The sequence below is a fragment of the Rhea pennata genome, chromosome 1, assembly GCF_028389875.1.
Source record: "Rhea pennata isolate bPtePen1 chromosome 1, bPtePen1.pri, whole genome shotgun sequence".
NCBI lineage: Eukaryota > Metazoa > Chordata > Aves > Rheiformes > Rheidae > Rhea > Rhea pennata.
This window is the reverse complement of record NC_084663.1, coordinates 26119073-26141051: the sequence shown is the minus strand read 5'-3', so window position 1 is coordinate 26141051 and position 21979 is coordinate 26119073.

Here is a 21979-nt window from a genome sequence, read left to right as displayed (position 1 = left end):
TACTTCAGCAAAATAATCCAGTTATAAATGGCCAACTCCATACACATGTGGGGCTAGGAAAACCAACAGATTTCTTGTATGTGGTTTGATGAATGACCTATTGACAGCTATGTCCTTCAAAAACCTAAAATAAGTCAAGCATCTTTTTATTATGCTCCCTATTAAGAATGGAGGCCTGTATCATGCATAAATGGCAGGGTTTCAGTAGCAGGGATTTGCAGGTGTGATCTGTGTGGCAGGAAGCCATGAACTGCCCCTTGCAGTTTATACTGGGTCCAGCTGGCTCTGAGATGGATGAAAACAACCACCAAAACAACTGAGCAGAGAAGCACATGGCACCTCTTCTCAAATGCCTTCAAGAAAGGGCAGTAGTCAGGAGGGACAGGTGACACAGGAGGGGATATGTAAGGAAGCATGTGAGAGGAGATGCAGGAGGACATACAAAAAGGAAATCACAAGGAGAGATGTGAAAGGATGCATTTTGGAGAAAAGAAATGGAGGAGGCAAGTAGAAGGGAACATTGCTGGGGGCATGGCTGGAGGCTTCTTCCTGGAAGGAGGTGCTGCATGCTGGAGAAAGTACACCTTAGGGGGACTGCAGCCCTTGGATAAGCCATGCTGGGACAAGGACAACCCTGAGAGGCTGTCACCCCTGAGAACTCGTCCCAGAGCAGGGATGCCCCTGAGGTACTGCAACCCATGGAGGGAACCTGCTCTGGAGAAGAGACACCCCTGAGGGACTGTGGCCCATGGAGGGAACTTGTCCCAGAGTAGGGACACCCCTGAGGAGCTGCTGCCCATGTGAAACCCATACTGGAGCAGGGATACCGTTGAGGGATTGCAGGCTGGGTGGGCTCATGCCAGGATAGCAAAAATGAGTAAGAAGTCAGAAGAAGTAAAAGAAAAGAGCAAGAAGGAAGGAACAGCAGGAAGAAATCACTTGGTGCTGACTCAGCCTCCTGTGCCACCCATCCGTGCTGCTCCTGACTGGGAGAGCCAGAGGGTAACCTGGAGTAAATACAAGTGGAGCTGAGATAAAGAAGTTGGTATGAGAGCTATTTGACTGAAGTTGGACCTGAGAAAGGGAGGAAAGGTGTTTCTTTAAATGTTTGTTTACTTCTTTCTGCATTTGTGGAAGCCCATCTTTTTACCTTGTTCCCAGAGTCTCTGAGTGGTCTGGGCACTTCATATCTGCTTTGGTGATTTAAAATAGCTTCTCATATTTTTTTTGATCTTATGTTCATCTCTGCAGTCTTTTATAAACCTCCTTTAGGACTTACTTATTTCCCCTTAGTAAGGTTGCGTTGCCTTAATCTGGCCAGTCTCTATTGGCAAACTATATTTGAAGTTATGTGGTCTTTCTGTGATGTCAGATAAAACATTTCTTTTCAGTCAGAGCTTAGCTCTGCACTATCAGGATGACACATTTACTGTCATCTTTAACTTTGCTTTTAGTACTCTTTAGCCTTTGGCTTATACACTTGGCTCATTTCATACAGATACATACGCATTCTGACATTAACAAGCCTCACTGAGCATTCAGTTTTCCATGGATGACTTTAGTTGGGATTACTCACACAAGACCTTTTGGTAGATTCAGTAAAGGATTTAGCACTTAAGATGGTTAAATGCATAAGCTTCAGAATGGAAACTAGAAAATTCTATTTGGCTCTATTGAGCTGTGTATTTTATTTTATTGGGAAAATCAGACTCCTCAGAACAATGATCTGAAAAACCTCAAGGCAGGGCACAGATCTAACAGCTGGAATCCTGCCCTGTGAGAACAGATATTTGAGGTAGATCTGGAGATAGTTGTCTCCACTCAGTTGGGATTCAAACCCAAAGTCCATTTCTGAAGGGAGATGATGCTACATTTTTTTACAATTAGAAGTGATGGAGCTACTTACATCCCATGGAATAACCTAGCATTATTCATTATGAAGAAGGAGATTTGATTTTATTTTGAATCCTAGGGAGGAGTATTGTCTGCTTCACAAAAAGGATGAGAAGTAAGGTACAGTGGGGATTACTATTTCACTTTCTTTTCAACACAATATCAGCAGCCAAAAAGAAATGCAATTTTTTTATTTAGGTGCAAGTAGTGCAAATGTGATCATGATTCTGCAGTTTAATGTCTTTAACATTGATCCGAAATGAGGAACAGAGACATTTTTTCTTCTTTTCTTCCAGGACTTTTTCTGTTTTTCTCTTTAAATATTGGACTAAAAACCACAAATCACCCTGTAAGTAGAGAGTGGAATCCAGAACTTACCAGCTTAACTGAGGATCTGACCTCTGGGCTACAAAATTATGCTCCTACCTTTCTAGTTTTTCATCTATAGACTAATTTAAAATTTTAAATGAATATATATTGCTACAGCACTTTCTGGTTATAATGATGTTAATTGCTAGATCACTCCTGTTATTTTCAAATGTCTCATTTCAACTTCCTGTAAAACTTTCTCTTCAGGAATTCTCAGAACAAAAGGAAAGAGACTTCCAACCTGTTATATAGTCTTCTGAACGTATTTTAAAACATATTGAATAACTACATCTTTCTAATGGAAGAGTGGCTGCACAATAGTGCCAAAATAATATCTGCATAAAGACTGGGAGATTTTTGGTCTTGGTGATGATTCTGGCATCATACTGTGTGAATGATTTTTAAAAAATGAAAGAGGTGACTTTGCTTTCCTTTGAACAAAGTCAGTGTAGTTTTCTACTAGACTGCATGAATGATAACACTGACTTGTAACAGAACAGACAGGTGAGTTGTGTGACTTTGTTCTAGCTCTAAATTATGCCACTCCTCAGCTCCATGAATTCATTCAGATGATGAACTCACATAATTTGGGATAATCCAATCACTAATAAAAAAAGATAGATGCCTAAAAATGGGCAGATAGGTCTTGCAGACTTCATCAGATCCTTCAGAATACAATATAGTTCAGTATCAGGAAAGTCCATAAAGTTAGAGTTCAAAACTTTTACTGTTACGATAATTTTTTGCGGTTGACGTTAGAAGTTTGTAAAAGGATTAAATAATACGCATGTCGAGGTCACTGGCTTTTGGTTGAAAGGTCGTCTTGGAGGAACTCAATATATATTTGAAATTAATCTATACTTCAATCATATTATCAGAATTGAAATAATTTATTACTCTATGCTGGTGATTTCTTTAAAGAAAAAATAGTGTATAAATAATCTTGGGTGGATGGTGTTGAAGTAAAATTTATTTCAGTCACTAAAGTAACACAAAAGTGGGACAGTACAGTGAGACTGTGAGAACTAGATAGTATTATGTCTATGGGATATCTGTATCTTTTGGATGGATTTTAGAGGATTATTTCATTCACATGCTTGTCCTACCAGTTGTCGTTGAACTTTGAAGAAATTAACATGGTTAAATATCTTCATAGCAGAAGTTCGATAGTTAGAAAACCTCTCTTATCAAGTAGTTTGCAGATTTCAAAGCATTTGAGAACTACTTTGTTCTTTGTTGATACATTTTTTTATGTGCTCATTGTATTACTTTGTTAGCTTTGTTTCCTAATGACCCCAATTTTATTTCCCAATAATATTGCTTTTAAAAATACAATAAAATGAATTTCTTCTTTGTTACTGAAGTTCATCTGTATAATTTCTCAAATGTAATTTAAAGAAAAACGTGCAAACAGCAGAAACATTAAATTTGTTAAAACAGGATGCAATTTAGATAATCACCTCCCTTTTATTATAAGTATGATATTTGTGTATATTTACAGTAATACATAGCTCTTGAGCCATACCTTAACTGAGGTATGACTTCCTGCTAAATTTTGACTTATAAAAATAGGAATCTAACAGAGATTTGTCTTTATCATATATCAGTAGCAGCAAATCAGTGCAACAAATCCAGTATATGCTTCAGCTACGGCTAGGTTTTCTTCATGCATATATTTACCCCATCCATTGTCAGAATGCTTCTTTAGTGTCAGTTGCAGTCACTGTTCATGTAGAGGACTCAGACAGAAATCCGATTTGCTAGAACTTCTCTCTGCCATGCTTCACAGAACACAAATCCCAGACAGCATGACCCTATCACCTTCCACTAGCTAATACCAAGGACTGAGATCCTCTTCATGGATATATTTACCCTATCCAATTATGCTAGATCCTGCATTCCTTATTTGTCATGTTTACAGGAAGTTCTGTGAAAATACATTCTTCTTCTGTCTCCATTAAGCTTTTTAGTTTGGGATGCAAGACAGACAAATGTATAAAATCTAATAGTTTAATAAATATCCTGGCAAGCACCATCTTCTTCACTGTTTGACTACAAAATTACAGGATAATTGGATGGGAACTTGGAAGGCCTCTGGACCCACATCATTCCCAAAGCAGGCTCAACTTTGAGGTTATAGCAAGTTGCTCAGGGCTTTAACCAATCTTGTCTTGAAAATCTCCAAGGACAGAGGCTCCATAGCTTCCCTGAGCAGCCTGCTTGACTGTCCTCATGGGATGAAGTTTCTTCTTGCATCCAGTTGGAATCTCCCTTGCTTTTGTTTATACCCATTGTCTCTCATGCTCACACATTGCACCAGTGGGAAGGGCCAGCTTAGCCTTCTTTATAACCTCATACGTACTGGCAGGCTGCTGTTAGGTACCCCCCAAAACACCTCTTCTTCAAAGACCAAACTTAGTTCCTTCAGCCTTTCCACACAGGGCAAGTGCTCCTGTTCCCCAACAAGCTTGGTGGTCCTCTGCTGAACTGACCCCTGTTGATGAACATCTCTCATGTACTGGGATACCCAAACTGGTGCAGTACTGTAGATGTGGTCTGATGAGTACTGAATAGGAGCAGAGAAATCATCTTGATTTACTGGTTGTGTGATAGATCACTAAACTACTGGCACTTTCTGAAGTTCTTCTTCCCTGAAGTTTCAGAAGAAAGAATATTTTCTCTTTCTCTGGGTCAGGGCAGATGAGATATGCATTGTAACACAGGTTGCTAAAGCATCCTGTAGACTTTGAAAGCCTTAGCTGTAGGATTCCCTAAGGATAAACTGCTCTTTGTTGTTTTTAACGTATTGATTTTCTCTGTTTGCTGCCTTCTAAAGCCATCTTATGCTGGAACACTGAAATTGGCATAATACCTTTTGTGTGGGCAGAATGCCATGCTAACAGATGGCCATACTAGTGGACAAGTTGTGTGCATCAATTTTGATTAGTATGGGCAGAAATTCTGAAACAACCGTTGTAGAACTCCTGAGCTGGTTGTTACAGGCATAAGTCATCACTGCTGCTGCTCATCGATGCAGCTCTGAATATCGCAGAATAGCTTGTGTCTCCATGTAAAGTGAATGTTTCTGCTCCAGTGGATCAGATTAATTTTGAGATAGAAAAATAATATTTAAAATTCTAACTAAACTTACCTTAGGTTGTCATGGCTACCGAGAAACACATGTCCATGATTTGTAACTCTTGGATCTCGCACAAATCCTTAATTTTTTCTTTTTCAATCAAGTAGCCTTCTAACCAGTGCAGCAGTATTTTTCATAGGTATGTTTCCCCAAATAGATAGACAGATAAATAAATAGAGAGGTCGCTAGGCAGACAGATAGACATAAAGATAGATAAGTAGGTAGATAGATAGATGTTGCTTTGAAAAATCTGAAACCGAAAATCCTTATTTGAGTGGCTTAAAAGTTTTGGTATGCTTTTCCTAAATAGTTTTAATACTCTGAATGTTTAATTGTATCTTCTCTTCCTATTTTAATGGTAGTCAATAAAATTGTAATAAGGGTTTTATGAAAACAGTATTTGTTAAACAGGAAGTCTATTTTTGCACATAATTGTGGATGAGGTACCACTGAGAAAGTTATTGTCTATGGTGATTGTGTCTCTATTCAGAGATTTATGCTTTATAGCCCCCCGGGAGCAACATCTTCTGAATTATTTTAAGTTAGGAGATCTAATCTTGAACTGTCAAAGTAAACTTGGTTTTCCAAAGACAAGTTTCACTAAGGCATATTGCACCTTGGAAGTGATCTAAAAAGAAAAGATCAAGTACATTATCATGATAGAGCATAAAATGATGGGGCAGTAAGCTTATTTGTTTTATTATTATGTTTGGGAGCTTCTATCTAAGTGTGGAACTTAGCCAGTGAGCAGCAAGGAGGGACCATCTTTCAGAAGCTGATTAATACCATATGTCGTAAAGGGACACACATCATGGTCAATGATGCTGCATTGAGAATGATCAGAACTCCAGAAAACTTGACCTTGAAAAAGGTTATTTATGTTAATAAAATAGAGGTATGTGTAGTCCCCTCAGTGGGGGATAGACTACATTATCTCTCAAGGTTGCTTCCAACTCTGTTTATTCTATGATTATTAAACATCTTGCCATCACAGATATTTCTGATTTGCATTTCTTCTTTAGCTTGCTATGTTATCCATTATGGGCTGAAACTCTCCAATTAAGGAAAAATATATAATTTTACATTGATATGAAGTGCATATTTCTTCTTTGGGTCACTGAAAAAATTCATAATGAATTGAGTTATAAGCTAAAGTATGAAAGAATCAGTCATCATTTTGCTATTTCACATAACTTAATAATGGCAATTTATTTTTAGATCTCAAAATATACTGAGCATATGACTGTTGAATTCAAGATATGAATTGGACAAGAGTAATGATTAGGTCTCTAATACAGTGTAAATTGTTCAAGATTTGATTAAAGCTAGCTTATATTTTTCAGGAGGAGACCTGACCTTAAACCTCTTCCCTTGAGGCCTGGTTCCGTAAATGGCTGAATGTTCTCTTTCCCCTGAATGAAGACTGAAATAAGTGGGAACTGAAGATCACCACTTATATGATCAGATCCTTTCAGGACAAATGAATGAACTTCATGATGGTAAGCAAAAGCAAATGGAAAAATGGAATCTATAGAAAAGATGAAATTCTGAGCTGCAGAACACAACAGGTATTTGAAGCCACAGGAGAAAACTGAATAAAACCTTTTGTTTTTCACAAAACTACTATGGAAAAGAAAGATCTTTTACAGATAAAGTCCCAGTAAAAAATAAACTTCAGCAGAACCACTAAAATCTCATATGCCTAACTGAAATGGAAAATAGAGCGCAGTTTCTAAGGAAGTGAAGGCTCACTTCCTTTGCTAACTAGCAAAGATAATTAAAAACTAATCCTGCCATGAAAGAGAAGTAACAGAAGCAAGTTAACATATTTCAAAAACTAAGCAAAGAGAAAAAGACATCTCTCTCAAAAAGTTACTAATTTGTTTGCAATTAGACAAGCAAAAACTTCAATGTCCTTCAAAATGTACAAAAAAATTTGAGTTTTCTCTTATTCACAAACATATGCAATCCCAGAACCAGATTACAAGCCTGTTTTACTGTAAAATAGTAATCCTTATTAAGCTAGAACAAGTAAAACCTTAATAATATTCTCCAGTCAGTAACAAACAAAATGAAATAATTTTTAATGCAGAATTCAGGATGCCTTCACTGATCCAATGTCCAACTCAACAATACACAAAATTATGAAAAAATAGGGAAAGAAAGGATAAGGAGTTTTCGGATTTTTGAAAAGGAGAAAAAAAACAATTGAAATGTGTTTTAATACAGTCTTAAGTTAGTCCATGATTTTCTCGCCAAGGCTACAGGGAATTTTTCAGTCCAGCTTTATTCACTGTGTTCAGTAAACTTCATTGGAGTTGTGAGGGAAAGACCTATGATACCTATGATACAAAGTTCTGTGAATTGTGCTAGGAGGCCTCTTAAATGAAAGTAGGTTTATGGCAAGAAAGTAGATTCTGAGTGCTTCCTTTAGGTTAAATGGTTAATAAGTGAAACCTCAGTGCCAGAGGGAAACTTTTAGATAAAAATAGTGATTATAAAAATTAGAATAGTTGCATAATTTATGGGAAACAGTTGCAATGCTTTACTGTAGAAGAGAAAAAATAGGTCATTTCCGGTTCTTACAGCTCACCTAAATTCAAATTGTATTGAAGTAGAATGAAGATGTTATGGTCTGTACTATATCTGTCACATCTCATACCCTAAATGAATGTGCACTATCTGCAAAAGGCAGATAATACATCTCTTATGATTCAAATGTTTCATGACTCAAACAGGAAACATTTGAGGTTGCAATATCATTGTTTATTTTAACCCTGTAGCCTCTGGGCTTTATATATATATCAGCATGAAATACTTATTAGCTTATCCTGTCCAGTTCAGACAGAATTAAGTGGCTACAAATCCATGTTTGGTAGATTTTCTACATTTTGTATTCTGTGTTTGTGAGCAGACAGCATGAGGTATCCTAGGCTTTAAAGATCCTTCTCTAAAAAAACCACAGAAACAAAATAAAACAAACAAACAAACAAAAAGCCACAATTAAAGACTGAAAGACAGTACTACTTCTCTGAAGGAGCAGCAATTTCTATTCATCTGCCAGAATAAATATCAAGTGATCAAGTACAACTGGGGTATGAAGAAAGTTAAGGCTTTACTCCTACGGGTATGCAATAAATATAGCAAAATTTGAAAAAAATATGAAGTGAGGGACTTGGGGATTGTATCTCTGGAATGTTTCACTCAGATAATCCCCAAGTTGAACCACTAGCTTTACTCTATGAATCCACAAGGCAGAGTTGCCATCCAACACAATCTGGGTAAGCAGGTAGATTTTAGGGCACTTAAAAGATTCATCTTTAAATAGGAAAGGCTTGTCAGCAACAACCTTAATTATACTTAGAGCTCCACTATAATATTGCTTGTAATTAATCAGCTGCAACTGCTGTGTTATAATTGAGATCTTCAGCAAAGAATTATCCTGGGGGGGGGGGGGGAGGAGATTTTTAAGAACATAAAAGAGGAAAAGGCTTTTCACATACCTCTGCAGCACAGATGACTTGCAATCTGTCTAATCAGGGGATGTAGGTCTCTTCCAAGGGACAAGATTCCCCAAAGTGGGACTAGAAGAAGGAGTTCCACAGAGACAGGAAATCTTTATGCAGCAATATAGAAATGAAAAGGAAAAAGGATGCTTGATTGCAGTATATATAGAAGAAATGAATACAAGTCTACAAGCACTGTTCCCCAGAACTGGTACTCTCTTTTCTGGTGTTCAACTCTCTTGTGCCCTCATTCTCAAATGATTTTTCCATTTCCTAGGATTTTGACTCCCATGAATGCCTTCCTTCTCTATTATCTCTTCTATTAATACCATAATCAAGGATCAAACTCACCTTTCTTTCACGTTCCTCCCCAGCATTTTGCTTCCAGCACACAGACAATTTTATTCTCGGAAGTGTTTTGTACACCTCTCTAATTATTGTCTTCCCTACAAAATCCATTTTCCTAAAATAAATTTGCTCCCTCCTGCAGATGATCATAGTAACACTTGTGCACATATTCTTCACATTTCTGCAAAGGTCAGGTTCAAACTTGCATTTCGATGAAACAGTACCAACATAGTAACAACACCATGACCCTTAGGTCATTTACAAAGCTCTGCAAAATACTTTTTTTGTGCATGTGCATTTTCAGAATGCACCAAGCTGTAAACATGCAGCCCAGAGGGACTGAATAAAACAAGTACTATTGCAGAAAGAGGCTGCATTGATAGAGTTAGGCCATGAAGCGATCAGAACTGTAGGCTTAACCTCAGTAGTGTGCACAAGAAAGTAGTGGGTCATACCAGGAAGAAGAGCTTCTGTGCTTTCTGTAAAAGAGCTTCTGCACTGCCTCTGATAGGAGCGAGAGCTGGCTCTAAATGAGTTTAATTGCCCTTCCTTGGACTAGGAGGATTTTTGAATTGTTGCTAACGATTGTCAGAGGTTTTCTGGCAAGTAAAACCTCTGTACAGCCCTGTAATGAGAGCTGTCAGAATGTTTCCTCCACAACCTTTTTTCAGACTTTTTGAAAATCTAGTGGAGGAAATTGTGATGGCACGCCTCCAGTGAACATCTGGTCAGATTTTTCAAACTGCAGCAAAAACTATGCCTGAACAAGGCCTGTGGGATTTGGCCTGTAATAAGTATGGAATAAGTATGTTGTCCACACTTCCTGGTTAAGGGTGAGAAAGAAAAATGACACTGGACTGTATATGATGAGAGCAAACAATGAAGGAGGAGAAATGCCTGCAACTCATATCAATTTCAAATTGCTTCCTAGAGCATATTTTTTCATTTTTTTCTTAGCATTGTCAGATCAGAATATTTTTCAGAGATAGTACTCAAGGAAGGTGACAGTAGAAGAATGTCTTTGTAATATTTACCTGAATTTTCTTTAGAAAAATTGTATGCAATTTTTCCTCTATACTTATCTCCTTGTGCCGCTAGATATAATCCTACAGTCTCAACTCAGCCCCCATGATCTCCTAACATGTATAGCTACCCTGGACACCTCTGCATTAGTCATCCCCAAGCCTAGATATATGTTTTATTTTATACTTTGCTTTCAAGTCAGTTCTGTCAGTAATAATGCTTATTATTGTTCTCTGAATAACAAATGACCAGAATCCCTGCTCATCTAAAGTCCTAGTGATTGCTATAGAGAATTGAAACAAAAACATAGCAAATTAAGACTATAATACTTGTATAGAAAGTAGAATGCCACTGGTATATAAGAAGACTGCAATTTCCGTGAACTTTGCCATAATGAAGACTCTAGGGAAGGCAAGCATCCAGCTCTGCACTAGGAGTGACTAACAAGCAAATAGCAATATGCTCCATTAACATATGTTAGCTATGAAACTGCTTTAGTTAATCAGTTTATCACCATGCAGCAAGACAAAGCTATCTCCCAGAAAAGCTTTCCTGCTTCTCAAAAAGATTCCCAAACCTTCTTGGCCTACTTAATTGATTCTTAAATTTTGGCAGCAGCATCATACATGCAGGAAGTGGATCACAGAATCACAGAATTACAGCATCACAGAATGATTGAGGTAGGAAAGGACCTCTGGAGATCATCTAGTCCAACCTCTCTGCTAAAACAGGGCTAACCTAGAATATACCAAGATCACCCAGGATTGAATCCAGATGGCTCTTGAATATCTCTCAGGATGGAGACATGACAGCCTCTCTTGACAATCTGTTCAAGTGCTCTGTCACCCTCACAGTAAAGAAGGTTTTCCTCAAGTTCAGACAGAACTTTCTGCATTTCTGTTTGTGCCCATTACCCCTTGTCCTATCACTGGACACCACTGAAAAGAGTCTGACCTCATCTTCTTTATACTCTCCCTTCAGATATTTATATGTATATAATATTCAGGCATTTATATGTATTGATATCTCTTCAAGTCCCAGAATTATCTTTTATTTTCAGCTTGCAACCGGAGTAATTATATCTCAAGAAGAATAATAGGTTAGAGGGTTTCTTTAAGACTCCTCTGCAACAAATTCTGGGCATAGACTTCCCTGCTTGTCATAGCTGGATGCAGCAGCAATTTAATACACAAGCAGATACACCCACATGGGCTGTCTGGATGTTGGCTACAGATTCTCTGCAAAGTCTCTGTGGAGACAAGCCCGAAAGTACAGAGTTCCCGCCTGCTTTCAAGACCATGATCCTTCTATGAGCTAGAGTATTTATTGGCCAGAGTACAGGGCAGCATGGATGATCCTTAAGCTTACTCAACGATTTGTTTAACATTAAATTGACAGATTCCAACTACTGAAGAACATTCACTGGTATGAAATAAATTACTAAAGGAAAGAGATTTCTTTTTTTGAAATTTCCTCAAACCTCAATAGGAACAAAATGAAAGTACCAAATGAGAAATTCTGAAGGTAGTATCTTCATCACAGAAATTTTGATGCGCTTGCTTATAGATGAAGTTACTATTTTCTGGATAATAGACCTAAGTTTTTAAACAAGAAAAACAAATCAAATGAAACTTTGTGTGGGGTTTCATGAACCAGTTCTTACAGTTCCACCGCTGGATTATAGAAAAAAGGAAGAAGAATCCTACACTCATTGATATCTGTGGCAAACCACCCTGCAGTATGTCATATCTGCTTTTTGCAAGATCAAGTTATCATGGATTCGCTAGACTAATTACCCAGTATTGTTGTACCGGAAACATAAAAATAGATGGGACTAGTTTAAATGTTACACTCTCTCCATTGTGTAATTAATTTGCACTAATGCTAACCAAAGAAGTGGTTATGATTTTAAGGCATCTATTATGCTATGGAGTGACAAAAAAAGTCAGAGATGAGTTGAATAAATGCATACAGACGTTTGCATATCTTGCATCAACAAAATGCATATCTTACTAAACATCCAGCTGTCTTCTGCTTTTTCTACCACATATGGAATGATATAATTATAGTGTACACAAGAAAATATAAAAACTCTGCTAGACAGTCTACAAAGCCTTTATTTAAAGTGCAAGGCAAAAGGAAATAGACTAAATCCTTTGTTTTTCTACTTGAAAATATATTTATAAAAACATCCTAATAATGACTTTCACTATAGCACTGCATGTAAAGCTGTAGTGCTTATAGCCTTAGTTATCATTTATTCTGATACATCAACATCAACAAAAAGTACTTTTAAAATTGTTTTGCTAATTTGGGAGAGTTTTTTTCAGTCTTGGATGCTTTCTTACAAATTAATCCAATAGAATAATAAAAATAAAAGAACTAATAGCAAAAATAGAACATTTCATACAAAATAAGAGGAAGTTGAGAAGAACAAAGATTGAGAGATAAAGTAAATAGGGAGAAAACAAAAACTGCTATCACCTGTGTGTGTGACAGTGTATGATGTGACCAGCCTACCTGACACTATAATCACGAGAAGTAAATTGATTAGCACAACAAAAAGCATAGGTCAAATAGAACAAGAGAGCAGGAGAGAGGAACATTAATAAAGTAAACCTTTTTGTAAGAATATCAATTTACCCCTTTAATAATCTCAGTAGGAAAATATGGGGTGTCATCCGTTGGTAAACCAACACATAGTTGAATAGGACGAATCAGTACTTCAAGGAAAAAGTAATTTCTTGATATGGAGATGGACTATAAGATGTTATAAGGCCTCTTTTTGTGTAAGTCCATGATAAAAGAATCACCACGAGGCCTTTTGTTCCTCAAACAGTATCCTTTATAAAAATCTCAAATAATATAAGAGATGGAGGAAGTTAAAATTTCCCCTGTTAGATTTTTGAAAAGTTTATTTGAAGGTTTGTGATCTGATTTGAAATTTAATTTTAAAAGTAATTAATTTATAGGTAAATTGATAACAACTAGATTTTAAAATTAAATATAAATGCTACACCAACAATTAAAGTGAAAGCAACTTTATGACAGAATGCATGTTTCTTCTTGGTTTTGGGGAACATATACAGCAGAATGTGGTAAAATTAAAAAACATTATTATATCAATTATCTGTGTCAGAAGCATTGCATAACTCTCCAAAATTGTCATGATGTGTATTCTGCTTAGAGTTGGTATGAAAATTTGTTTAACTCTTTCTTTGAGCTTTCTGGGGAAGCTCATATTGAAGTGACCTGACAGCAGGGCACATCTGAATAAATATACAAATACTTAGTTTGTAGTGAATTATGTTGGAAATTTATCTATTACTATGCCTTAAAAATATATATTCACAATATCCCTCTATTTGAAAATTTTCTTCTTTATTTAATTATAAAGATGTCCCTGATCTTACCTTCACTGACATGAATGATGAAACTCCTACTGACTTCAGCAGTACAGAATCAGGGCTATAGCAATAGACTTTTAAGAATTTAAGAAAACCTTGAGTGAAAAAGCAAGAATTGGCCCATATATTATCCTGAAAATTATACTTTAAAATAGATGCCTTCCCTCTTTTTTGGGGGGGATACATACCTTTAATCATATATTAGAAAACAGAGATACCTGTTTTCTTCTAAAACTGAAGCTTTAATAGAATGGAAAGACAAATTTCCCCTTTCTATTTTTATATTAGTTCTTTTTTTAAAATATCTTTATTCTTTGCTTCCTGACACATTTTTTCTTATAAAACAAACATTTTCTCAATCTTAGCACAATATAAATTTACTGTTGGCTTATTTGTAAATCTAAAAGTATTGCTTGCCTGCCTCCAGTCATCTTTTAATAAAGAGGACAGCAATGAGTCCTGAAAATTATCAAACAAGGACTCTTATTTAAACAGGTAATGGCCTTTTCAATGACATGACCTTTGAACCAGGCTAGAACCAGTTGAAAAATGTGACCTATTTTTTGTTTATTGAATGCTTTTATTGCTTTTCTATCATAAAATAGTCTATAATTTTATCATACTCATAAATACTGAGTAACAAAAAATAGGAATATTATGCAGTGACAATCTTTGTGAAATCTATGTCAAAATTGTTATTCTTTTTAGTTGATTGTCTTGTTTTTCTGCAAAACTCTCATGAATCCACTTATTGTCACATGCTCTTTGATAATTGATATTTAAGAATATAGAATCCATGGTGTTATAAGTCTCAGACCTGTAGATACACAATAGTATTATATAAGTAGTCAGATTTCCTTCTCACGTAAGTTTGAATTGGAATAAATAATGGCCAACGAGTCCTTACATTTTTATATCATTAATAGGATGTAGTTTTTGACTAGCTTTAATTTCTATAGATTTTAAAATGCTATACAATATAAGCAATCATTGCTGAAGTCTAGCCTGAGTCTGTGATTTTATTATTTTAAGATCCTATGATTTTATTATTTTGAAACCCATGTAGAATAAGACTGACAGCTAGGCTGGGTTATTTTTGGTCAACAATGTACTAAGGTGTCTAAACTCTAGGGCTGAAGTCTTGACTGACAGATAAAAGTATAAAATGATAACATCCTAAAGAGTTTCTCAGTTAGGTGCTACCAAGATGATCATCAAATTTAATGATATTGGCTGATGCACTTACATTCTTCCAGCTTGACAACATTTTGCTGTCTGCTCTATCTGAAATACTACTTTCTATACTCAAAAATGATCAGCTTTTGAAATTTGCTAGTGTGATGCTTGAAAAGTGAGGTTTTCAGCTGTTGTGTGGAACAGGTTTGGAGCTAACAGTGTGAAGAGCAGTAATGACTCCACGTACATATAAACAGGTTGTAAATTGCCAACTTGTCAAATCCTCCAGTTTGACAAATGTGTGTTTAGTGCAGTAAAATTTTTCATAGGGATTTCTTGGGGGAGGGAGGAAGAGGGTCTCTTTGGAGCTGGTTAGGATTTTCATATTAATATGGAGTATTTGGGGCATTTTGTGTATTTTATTTTTTAATCTTTTAGACAGCATTTTGCCTTTCAATTTGCATTTACATGCTTTTAATGCAAATGAATCCTCTCCTTATTACTATAGTAGCACTGAGGTCAGTGCTAAGTATAATTATTGTCAAAAAAATGGAGTCTATATTAAATTAAATCTTTTTTTTTTTCTGTTGCATTACTGAGGTATTTTTAAGTGGAGCCATATCAATAGATAAAGAAAATTATGAATAATGAGTAGTGAATAATCCTGTTAATTCATCTCTTTCAAGAACAGTCTTTCCCAGCCATTTTAAAACATGCTCAGTGAGGATTTTAATCATACCAATGGTAACTTGGAGAAGAAGCAGAAAATATGTAAAATTAAGAGCTTTTAATTTCCCCCTTCTGTGTTTTTAATCATTCAGTCATGAGGCAGAAACAATGCTGGTTACTTAGGTAACTGCTGAGGTCAGAAAATAAAAAAATGAGCAACTAATATTTTCCTTGTTTATTATTATCTTATTTCTTTAAACAGACCCTACATTTGCAATTTTTTTCTTCAGGAGAATTGAATAATTAGTCTTCAGAAAAGTCTTCTCTGATATGCGTACAGTCAGCTGACATCAACAGGTGACAGGCTACCACTGAATTTAAATGCACTTTTTATGAATGAGTGTGGCCAGCTCCCAGTCTAATTTCTGACAAAAATTAAATAATTCCAAAAATTATTTCACAGAACGCAGAGCTGTAATTATTAGAGTAAGGTGTTATTCAGTGTCAGTGAAACTGGTATTGTGTGAATTCTTGTAAGTATGAAAGAACCAACATAGGGTTTAGAGAAAAATCAGATTAATCAGAATCAAGAAAAGAAAAAAAGAGACAGTAATTATTTGGCTAATTTATCAAATTAATTTGTTGCGTAATTCCACCAGTTTCAGTTAATGCAGATATGTATCTGTGAATACAGATTTTTACTGTGAAACCATTCAGTGATTCATGAGGCTTTTTCACCAAGCACAATTTTGGGTTTATATGGATGTGCTCTGAGTGCATAGATGACCCAGAAAAAAACTGCTTCATAGAGTTACAGACTGGAAGGGATGAGTTAGTCTAGACCTTGAAGTCTTATGCAATAGAGATTCACTAGGGTTCACAGAACATCTGCTTCACACATAGGAGAGTAGCATATGCCATGGAGCCCCAAGCTTTTCCTAATACCTCTAACAAACTTTAGAAGAATAACTTGTTTTCTGAAGTTATTTGCAAGAGCTGGGCAGAAGCAGACACTGCTGAAATTAACTGAAAAGTAAAAATGTGTAATTTACTGTTCCAAGAATATATCTTTAAAAAAAGACAACCTTAGACAAAAGACAACAAAGGGTTGTCCTAAAAAAGGTCTGCTGGAGAAATAAAAAGTAGAATGATCAAAAGTTCCATTATAAAGTTATGAAAAAAAAAATGTCACTGCTCTAAATACTTCTTAAAGAGAAAAGATATTCTGCTTATTTTCATTTCTCTTGATCTGATCACCAGAAAAAGACTTCTCTGAACCTTTCATATGCTGCCTGAATCTTGGTTTATCAACTTCGTAATTAGGTATTGATCAGTCTTTGCAAAGGTCAGTTGCGCTGAGCAATGTTCTTTCAAGACGTGGCCAGATGAGAAATCTTTAGGGAGTAAAACAGCAGATATCTCTTCACAGAGGACAGAGAGACAGTCTTACTTGAATCTCCAGATATTTTCTGCTCTTTCACCAAAAATAGCATGTAACAGAGCCACAGGGAGTGTCTTGCTTTTGAGAAAGCCATCCAATCTCTGTGCATTTATTTTCCACTCAGTTGAGCAAATTCAACCCATTTAGAAAACAAAGCAAAACCCAAACATCCATCTGCAAATAAGTAAAAAGTCTTATTTCTTTTCTATATCAGTTGAAAGGTTAAACTTAAATTTGCATCTCTTACTAAACATCCAGCTGTCTTCTGCTTTTTCTACCACATATGGAATGATATAATTATAGTGTACACAAGAAAATATAAAAACTCTGCTAGACAGTCTACAAAGCCTTTATTTAAAGTGCAAGGCAAAAGGAAATAGACTAAATCCTTTGTTTTTCTACTTGAAAATATATTTATAAAAACATCCTAATAATGACTTTCACTATAGCACTGCATGTAAAGCTGTAGTGCTTATAGCCTTAGTTATCATTTATTCTGAAGCAGCAAAGAAAACACCTCAGTTTGTTTTCAAAAATGAAGTCTTCAGGAACAAGGAATAAACTAGAAATAAAATCATTGAGCTGGCCTCTGGGAGTGGAGAGATGCCAAAGTGGGAAGATAAGACCATACTAAATGAACTCACCAGTAAACAAGAGATGCTGACTTCAACAACAGCAAAAAGCATATGAACTCTAGATTTTAAAGAGACAAAAAGGAATATTTCAATTTGAAGATTTTTATTCCTCCAGGGCCTCTGAAAAAATGAAGAAAGAGGTATTTATTACATTGAAAGATGATTCTGTAGCTGAAACTTTCTTATGCATTCCACTTCAGAAAAGGAAAGTTAACTAGTTGGACTACAAAAATTATATTAAATGCAGCACTTGCTTTGTTTATCAGTAGAATTGTTGACTTTTCTCCCTTTTTTTCTACCAAGTTGATATTGTTCAAAAAAAATGGTTACATGCCAAATAAACCCAGACAGGAATTAGCAGGCTGGCCAGCAACACACTTTGAATGCGACTCAGGAATTGACAATAACATTGCACTGTGTGTTTATACCCTTCTGAAAATGAGAATACATCCAGCGCTGAAAGTGCTGTTTAATGCCTATCCTAATTTTACCCTGACACAAGTCTATTTTCCTTACAAAACATACACCACAGGTACAGTGTCAGCTTCAATGGCAAAATGGCAAGAAAATCAAGCCATACTGCATGAACATTGTGTTATGTTTTGACACAATCTCTTTGCGTATATTTGTTGCAGGCTGCATTCTGTCTTTTATGCTTTCCTGTCTGTGCTTGAGCTAGCTTATAAAAGTGTTGGTGTCCTATTTCTTGAACTGACATTTTACATTCCTGATTTCATGGGTTTTTTTCTTTTCCTATCCAGCTTTAATGAGAATTGAGAATACATCATAATCACAGTTTCAGACTGTCTTTTTTTTTGCAAATGTGAGCAAAATAATTGCAGTAGAAAGTTCAGAACTGCTAGTTATGATGCAAAATTCAATATATTCTGTCATATTCACGGGAGAAGAGTATTTGACATTTTCTAAATCTCATAATTGCTGGACGAAACAAATGGAAGAATTTATAATAGAAATACTATTAAACTGTGAAAAAGGACTCTGAAAAAACAGTGTTAATATATTCCAGTATTGGTATAGCTTATACTTCAAATAATTTTTTTTTTTTTTTTTTTTGACAAGATACCTTTATTATCGATATACAAGGAAGACTGCAAGATGGATAGTGGTATGATTGCCTGATCCCTTTTAAAAAGGTGAATCCTTTCCTTTTCCACTCTTCTCTACTACAGTTCTGAAGTGACTTTTCAGTCTGGACTGTACAGTTAGAGTTGGTTCTTTCCTGCTCTGCACAGGACCAAAAATTTAGAGACTGATCAGTAATTTATTTCCTTCACTGTTGGTTGATAACACCTGTTAGTGACCCAGTCACACTTCAGTGAAGCTCGGTAGGATCCAGTCTGCTACCATGATTTGGAAGTATAAAAACCATGAGCTGTTCCTAGAGGAACAACTGCATGCCATAAGACTCTCTTTAGATAGCCCCCAAAAAAATTTAGTCAAAAAAATTTTTTTCTCTAAAAACAGACGTTCAATTTATGTCCTGTTTTATAAGCAGCACAGATAGGTGGTTTGCTTACAGTTTTGATTGCATAAAAATTTCAACCTTTGTCTAAAGACAGGAAATTATTTTTGGTCAGTTCTGTGTACTTTCTGTGGCAGGAGATACAGTCAAAGCCACTTAGCAGTGCAGCCTCCTATCCATTTAGGTTGGAGTCGCAATTGCTTAGGTGAAGAATGTTCCTGGTCACCTCCTATCAACCCAGCTTTGTGACCTCAACTTTATGAAACTCATGATCTAAAGCAAACTGTAACAGTGACCTCATTCTTTTGTATTAGCATGTCTGTCATGAAGTGCTTTCATTTGGAAAGTTATTCTACCTCGGTATTGTTAGGGTCACTGCCACACACCACCACAATGTAACAGTGACCTGCAAGACAGCACAATATCTGTGGATATTTGTAAATGAAGTGAGACCCTTAAGGTAATTAAGACAAAGAACTGTGGAACAAATTTTACCAAATAAATAAGTCAACGGGAATGATGTGCGTTTTTAAGGTTGGAATTTAACTTTCTGTTTGACTGGTTACTTTATTAAGTAACTGCCCTTTTATAAACTCAATGCACAGTAAATGCACCAACTACAGTATCAGCAGTAACAATGCTATAGATAGATGACTTACTTTCAGAGATCCCATTGGGCCTATTTGAAGAAAATTTCTTCTTTGCAGTAAAAAGTGGAAGGTGATAGAGGCTTAAATAACTTGAAAGCAGTGAAAGGAATTACCACATTTATGATGGAAATTCAATTGCAAAGTAGTAGCCTCAGCAGGATGTGGCAATTCTGGAATGTAGAGAATTTTCAGCTATTTACTTCATGCTTTCTGAATAACAGAAATGTGAATTATATTAGGACTGCTGTCCTTAAACTTAGAACAACAGGACAAAAATGTCAGGGCAAAATCATAAATTGCCCTCAGACTCTTCAGTACATGAAAAAGACATGGAAAGAGACAGACATAGACAGCTTTTTTAATAGTCTGCAATTATTTAACCATGATTGTGCTTTTCCTAAAATGATGTTGTAATTTCTTAAAGCAAAGTCAAATGCCAAAATCCATGGAAAGTTCCACTGAATGGGGATATGTTGATTATTGAGGTAAAGGATATCAGCATTTGCCATTGCAGTGGTAAACTGCAGCTAAATGTTTTCCAGTGCTAGCAACTGTTTCCAGTTAAACAGATTTTCCAGTTGGAGAAGAAAGAATAAAGAAGGAAATACCAAAGCAGGTATAAGGCTTAGGGCTTAAACTTTACTGCACTAAATATTCAATCTTCTGCTTTTCTACCATGCACAGTCTATTACTAAACATTTCTTTTGCACTTGCATGTCATTATTTCTAATCAACATTCATAATCAGCATCTGTTTCCTTGTTTAAATGCAATCTATATTTTCTCAGTCTATGCAATCTAGATTTTCTCAGTCCTCATTCCCCAAAACAATATCCTGTCTTGCCCTGTGGTAGAATTAAAGGGGTTACAAAAAGTCCAATATTCTTGCTAAAAATGTTTAGAAGATATTAAAATGGTATTAAAAGGTGTCTACCATAAGTTAGTGTTTACATTATGCATAAAGTATAAATGCCATGTTTGCACAAAATGGCTTGTTATTTATGTTTTCTGGATCACATCCTTAAGCAACTTTTCATTATGAAGGCTGAAGTGAAAAAAGATCTTTGAAAAATTGAGTGATTGCTGCTACTGATGCTATTTCCAGCAAAACTTAAACAGGCAAAGCTATCTCCTTCACATGCTGACCAAACAAAAATAAAATATTGACAAATTTTACACAAAAACTTTTCAGATTAAAAAGATCTGTAAATGAGATTGTGTCAAATTTCTCCCCTCACCCAGTATAATGAATGTTATGTGGCTCTATATTTATCTGTTTGGTAAATACAGATCTACCAGGTCTAGTAAAATCTGTATTTTACTAGTTTCATCTACAATTGGTGTAGTCTAATAACATTTCAGTGCTTCTCATAATATTTTTAAAGTCATCAGATATTTGTTTAAATGTGGAGATTGCATATTTTTGCTTATATATTTATTTTACAATCTTTGATCCAAATAATTAATTATTTGAACTGCATGAGTACTTGCTCAGTGACCTTCAGATTTATGTTGGTATTCTAAACATGAAGTATTCCTTGGCAATATCCACAGACTGTGCAAAATTGTTCCCATTGCAGGTGGACCAAATGCTCTCTTCCATAGCTGTGCCAGTTACAGCCAGAAGCTAGTATATGATGAAGGAACACTATCGCTTATGTGGAATGTGCACACCTCTAAGCAGCTCAGAGAGTCCATCTACAGAACAAGAACAGATCGCTATTTCTGCTGCTATGTTCAGAATCCAATTAGAATAGCGAGCCAGCTGTTTTGACTTCAAAATATCAGGAATTATTGCAGATAAAAGCTTTTGATTATAAAGGCAAAGGATGAATAAGCCTCAAAAAAATGTGCAGCAATAAAAGTAGTAAAGCACTCATTTTTTATATGTAATTTATATATATGTAAGGGCAAGGCTATTGAATATTTCCAGCAAAGAGATCCCAGGAGGAATAGACTGAGTTTTTCCTCTCTTAGTTTTTTCTCTTCCTTCCATTCTCAGTTTCGCTTTAAACATTTTTACTTCTGTAAAAGTGACTTGTGACCCAAATTCCACTAAAGAATCCTCACTTTTCTGTGCCTGTGAATGTCTGGCAAAAGAATTTCCAGTTTTTACCCTTAGCATTATTTCTGTTCAGGATTCTGTAATATTTTTTGAACTCCAAACTTATTTTACTTACCTGAGAGTTCCCTACTCCTTCTGCCCATGCTTTACATTTACTTCCTTACTATGCATTTGAA